Below are 6,734 nucleotides of genomic sequence, written 5' to 3'. Positions count from 1 at the left end.
GTGTTTTTAGGTTGCATTTTGGTACAGTACAGTAAGTCAGACTCAGCACAACCCCAGAGAGTGTTACATCATCTGAACAGCTGGCTGTGTATTACAGTGTAACACAAAGTTGCGTCAAAAAAAACTTAAGACCAAGTGTTTTTTTTCCTGCTATTCACCAAACAGCAGAGAAACATGACAAACTTAGACATAGTTTTCCCTTTGGTACTGAGGTGTGTGTGTGTGTGTGTGTGTGTGTGTGTGTGTGTGTGTGTGTGTGTGTGTGTGTGTGATGCATGGACAAGTTATTTTCAAAGTGTTTTCCAGCCTCTTCAGGTCTTTGGAAGGATATTTTCACTCAAGCTTTATATTATTCTCTAAGTCATATTGACATATCATGTCTCAGTTTAAAAAAAAAAAAAAAATCATTTAACCATTTTTAACTTGTAAGTGTATTCATGTGATACATGTAGGCTACATTTTTCTTCTGTACCTTTCTTTCTGCACTTTAGAAAGGCTCCTTTAATACAAATGGCACATTAATATTTCCAGCTTCCTGACATTGTTTTGCACCTGCAGCTCTTTGATTTTCCCCATCTCTCTTTTCTCTCTCAGCTCTTTTCTCCTCTTAATACCATCTGACATTCCTTACCTGCAAGCAGACACGGTATCACCTGTCGGCCATTCACTTTTTCCTTCTGCAACACGATCTGATGTGTCTCTCAGACAACAAAAAAGGGAACAGAGGAAAAGACACAGGGAGGGAGGCAGGGGGAGAGGAAGGAGATGGGTAGCTGGTCTGCGGCACAGTATCTCAGAGCATTCTCTCTGTTATCTGCTCTCCATGTGGGAGAAAAGCATCCCACCTTCTTTATTATCATCAAGCCATGATAAGGACAGTCCTGACTACTCACCTCTGCACAAAGCAAGCTGATATCCCAAGGCCGTGTGTATATGTGTGTGTGTGTGTGCGTGTGTGTGTGTGTGGGTCTGTGTGTGTGTGTGTGTGTGTAGAAGCACAAAACAACACCAGGGGATATCTTTTATTCTCTCACAAGTTGATTTTGTTGAGGTTTTGAGCTATCTGTACAGCTCACCTCAGTACAATGGAGCATTTAGATGGTGGCATCAAAACATGACTGAATTCCAGTAAAAAGTCAAACCTCTTTTTCCAAAAATAACACTATTTCTCAAGATAAACAGTAGACACTTCAATCCGATTGTGTGGACAGAAACCGTCTGTAGGCATGCTTTAGAACAAAGTAGTTTGCCTGGAAATGCTTCACAATGACTTTTGTCTATTGGGATTTCCATTAGCTGGGCTTTCATAAAGGACTTACAATATGTGACATAATGACAGACAACAGATAAAGGGACACATGAATAATAAGACAGGAAACTGAAAATGGTTGGCCTTGTCTAATCTCGTGAATTCAGGGGTCTCTCAAGCAGGGATTTATGTTTATTTATTGGTGAAGAAAGGGACCAATGGAACATTGTATTTAATCATGTTACAATATGCTAATTGGTTTGCTTTAGGTATTATGGGGTTTGGTGGTCACTTCATGTTCATCAAATAAGACATGGTAGTTTATAATAGGCTAGTAACGGGTTTTAGATTACATAAAAAGTTCAACGGTTTGGATACTGTTTTTACTCCAAACCCGCGAAAACACGGACGCCTGGGCAGTGGCTGTCAGCGTCAGATACAATGTAAAAAGCACCCCTTAGTGTGTGTGTAGAACGCACCGTGCAGAGGAGCAAAGAGTTAAATAACATCACTGTAATGTCTGTATGTTAAATGTGGATTGAGAGCAAGGGGGGATTAGCTTTGTTTATTGAGACTCCAGAAAGCCACTTCAGGGGGCATAGTAAAAAAAAAGACAGAATTCTTTTATTACAATATTTTGTGCAAGCATTTGCATTGTAGCCATCTCAGGTATATTCATTTTTATTCAATTTATATAGCGCTAAGCAACCTGTTATATTAATAATTATTCTTTAATTATTATTATTCCAGCACCATTTGAACTTTCAAATTGCACTATTGTCTTACTGTTTACAATGTTTATAGAACTGTTAAATCGGCACGGAAGTTGGCCTGAGTATGTACAGTATATTTGTATATATACTTTTTATATGCAGTCATATACATACCATCTGTACATAGTAGTCCAATGTTTATCAGCTTTCTCTATGCAAAGTAAAAAAAAATATTTTTCAGTGGCTAAGGTGGAAAAGTTTGAAATGCAACAACGTGGAAACGGCATTAGCAAATAAATCATGATCATGTTGAGAAACTGGAGTGGGCAAAAAACAGTTGCAGACAAAATGGTGAAAAGACTGTAAATCAAATACATGAAACAATCAAACGTTATTTATTTCTTGTTTATGTTTGTTGGTTTGTCTGTCTGTCAGCAGGATTACGGGTATAAACTGGTGGAAGGGTGTAGCATTGGCCAAGCAAGATTTTGGACTGGCTCCGAATCACAAGGCAGATACAACACTTTTTTTTTTTTGGGGCGTCGGATATTTCATGGGTCATCTGAACTGATGCCTTTGCTTTGATGTCATATCTATTAACATGTTGTTTAAACGCTCTGAGCAATAAATTCCAAAATATTTTCTTTGTAGCGTCCATGTGGTTTCCACATTAGGATGTAAAGGTCATGAACACACCAAAGTTGTAAGAATGCCTTCCCAACTCGTGAAATGCTCCATCCATTTCAGATGATTCCTAATATTTGTCAGATTTCAGATGTCAGATTTGATAAAAATTTGGAAATATGTGTTACAGCACAGATGCAATGCGCAAGTCCCATAAATAGCCTAAAATACTCCTTGAATGGTAACAGTTGATTTTTATGCATCTTATACATATCACATAATTACAGAAAGTGAGAAAATTAATTTCCTTTTGAGAGCTGTTGAGAACGTCTGAGCCTGTCCCTGGAGTGATGTCAGTGGAGTACAGTTGATCCTTTGTTGTGCTAATTAAAAACTCAATCTAACACAGTAGACGTGAACAGTAGGTGTTTTGCACTGTAGAAGAAAACACAACAACAAATGCGTGGCCAAAATCCTCAGTGATACCTTGGGGAATATAGAGTTTTCCACTTGTTTTTCTTTTATGAACACAGAAGAGAAAGTAAAAAAAAAACAACTAATAATTTAGGCTGGCGTACTAAATTTTGATGTGTTATATTGTGTCTATGGAAGTGAGATTGTTGCATTATCACACTGCTCAGTGTGAGAAGTGTGATGTAATTGACCAAGCAGCTATACAACTGCAACACTCTTCTACTGCGTTGACCTTTGCGCTACTCATTAATTCATAATGCTGCTTGGTCAGCCCTGAATGCTAATTTAGCGTAAGCGCCTCATCAAATGGTTTCAATACATACGACTAAAGAAGATACTCTAAGTAGGAGCCATACAGATGATTGAGCTGTTCTAGTGTTCCCCAATGTGACATGTGAAAACCAAACGGTCAAGAACTTCATTTCTGTTTAGAATTTGTGATTGTCATTGCTTTATGGCAAGGCTACAAGATGCCACTTCACTGTACCCTTCATATCAGTGTTGTAGTTCTTAATACTTGTGGGTGCTCATGATCAGTAGGTCTTAGGACTCAAAAATCAAGACTACTTTTAAAAGTCATCGGTCTCAGATTTGATTGCCTACTAGACCTACTAGAGTGTGTCCGCAAGGCATCAGCTAGACTCTTGTCATACTTTTTTCACACACACACACATACACACACACACACACAGACAATGCCAATATGTCTGCCTTTTTTCAACAATTCCCGGGTCACAAAAATAAGATCCCATGTAGATACTCTGCCTTCACATTCCTTATATTTAATGTCTATAGCAGCCACAGTATGATTGTGACAGAAGGTAGAACCATTTTATATGAAGTCATGCAAATGTAGATGAAATGTTCCTTGGCAGTTTAATTTAAAACAATTGTTATGTTGTCCTATAGCCCCATTTACTCTTATCACTAAAATGTCTCCGATCCACATAAAATCTTGATTTGTCTTGCTTTTTCTGTGCCAGATAGTGACAATGCTTCTGAAGCTCAATTGCCAAAAAAGTCTCAAAGAGTAACTCATGGTAAAAAAACTAAACAAAAAAGGCAAGTCAACATGGTTTTCATCATTTCTAAAAGACAATTAATTATAACAGACATATAAACCAATCAAAACACAAAGATTTAAGCCTTATTTACACATGACTAGTATTACGTGGAAACCTCTAGTAATTGGTAATGATTGCAAAGGTTGCTGGCGCAATCCTGTGCAAACCTGCCTTATCCGTAATGTGTCAAGGCAGAATTTCACCACAAATTGCCAATGTTATTTTGCCAAAGACAAAGGTCATAATCATATAACTCGCATGCTAATCAGCATCTCTCTGCATTCTGCTTTACTAGTAGTTTATCTTCAATAGGGCCAATTTGCTATGTATTGTGCTTGAACCATTTTCACACAACATGAGACTCAGTTTTAGTCTTTTTAATGCCCCATTGTGAAACCGTGGACCTAATTTGAATACTTTGAAAAGTTTGTTTCGATTTCAGCTGGGGAACAGATGAAATATGATATTTTGCACAATAGCAAACTTCAATACAGATCTACAATAGGTTAAAGACACTTACCTTTTTCTGAAAATTGTCAGATTTTCAGATTTAGACCTCACTTCAACCCAAGATGACTGAAAGGTGTACTTCACCCCCCGCTTATCACTTCTATACTAGGTATTAAATTGGCTTGGCAGGCATATGGAAACGTAGCTTTTGTTTTTCCCACTGCTTGTGTCTGTCTGTACACTGCTGCCTTCAACACTGTGAGCTAGAAGGGGAGCAAATGAGCTCTGAAATACCGACTTCCTGGTAAAACACTCTCTGCACGACCTTTTAGTTACTGGACAAATTGAGCCAGTGCACACTTCCGACTCTTGAGTGAACACTGTGTAGGAGTGTGTGTGTGTGTGTGTGTGTGTTTGTGTGTGTGTGTACGCAGCTCTGAATGTTAGGGGAGGCAAGTATATGAGATGGAGGTGTAGATGTTTAGGACAAATTTTCTAATTTCTTTATATTCCTTACAATTTATTTATTTCAACTTCTTTTAAATGTGAGAGAGTCTTTTGCCGGTACCAAAGGGAATTAGTTGGTTTTTTTATTATCTTGGAGCGAGCCAGTGACCTTTGCTTTAGATTCGTCTAGAAAGAGAGCAACAGAGAGAGATTTTGTGTGTGTGTGTGTGAGTGTGTGTTTGTTTGTGTTTGCAATAGAGAAAAAAAAGATTACAAGATTGAGCATATACAATGGAATAAGTTTGAAAATGATTTAATGTGAATGTTTTTGTAATCTATATTTCAGGTGTACAGTATATCAGGAGAGATATATACTGTGTATGGGCTGAACAATATGGTGTTTTAGCATCGACATTGCGATGTGCTCATGGGCGATAGTCACATCGCAGGACGTTGCGATGTGGACGCTAAAAGTTTTTAGCTGCTTGATAGAAAAGTAAACTTCCCTCGTTCTACTTTTGCATGATTATTACCGGCCGACCCTTCCCCTACGTGACGTTAGTCCAACGGGGTTTGTTATGGGAAGTGAGGCTCCCCGTGTTTAGAAAAGTACCATAGGCAGCAAGTGCCGCTGACACAGTGATGCGCATAGTTTTGATGGGTAGTCAGTTAAGCTACATTAGTCAGTGTTTTATGTTCGCTGCAAATACAAACTAAATCCCCTGATTAATGCAACATGATCACAACGTCTCCCGGCCATTTCCCCCCGCAAAAAGCTGCTACCAGCCAGGCTAAAGCTAATATAGTTAGCCCAAAGAAACAAGGGGTCCGTCAGTCCCAAATAATTTTACGGTTCGGAGCCGCGACGCAGGAAACATAACACTAATCTACTACAGAAGTCTATGTCCGATCTAACGTCATTTCCACTGATTTAATTGTTCTTGGATACACAGAGTTTCTTGCTAGAGCGCATGACCTGCAAGTCTGATCGATTTATCAAAAATAACGAGCTGGCCCCGTTAGTCGACCACAACCTGACATTTAGAGGAAGCAACATGCAGTAACTGTCATTCACGTTAGCCTGGATTGATTATTATATGAACACAATGGTTAACCATAATCTAAAGGAGTTCCTTTAGATCCAACACAAAAAATGGAAGGTATTGTACATCCAGCTGAAAACAGTGATATCCGGAAATTCCAATGAAGTTAGGACATTGTGTAAAACGTAAATAAAAACATTATACATGATTTGAAAATCCTTTACAACCTATTTTCAGGTAAGATAGTTAACAGACAAGGTAAGATGTTTAATGTTCATTTAATGTTCATGGATACACATCATCTCCGGGAACCATCACCTTATCGTGGTGGAGAGGTTTGTGTGTCCCTATGAACCTGAGGGCTGTGTTGTCTGGAGCTTTGTGCTCCTGGTAGGGTCTCCCATGGCAAAGAGGTCTCAGGGGAGGGGCCAGACAATGAATGGTTCAAAGACTTCGATGGTAGAGCAAGGAAGGGATAGAGAGACCCTGCCCGGAGGAAGCCCGGGGCCCCCGTCTGGAGCCAGGCCCAGACGGCGGGCTCGTGAGCGAGCGTCTGGTGGCCGGGTTTGCCACGGAGCCCGGTCGGGCAAGGCCGAACAAGCAACGTGGCACCTCTCCCTCCAGCCCATGGGCCCACCACCTGTGGGAGGATCCAAAGGGGTCGGGTGCG

The sequence above is a fragment of the Etheostoma cragini genome, chromosome 9 (genome assembly GCF_013103735.1).
Source record: "Etheostoma cragini isolate CJK2018 chromosome 9, CSU_Ecrag_1.0, whole genome shotgun sequence".
Lineage (NCBI taxonomy): Eukaryota > Metazoa > Chordata > Actinopteri > Perciformes > Percidae > Etheostoma > Etheostoma cragini.
Note: the sequence above shows the minus strand (reverse complement) of the source record.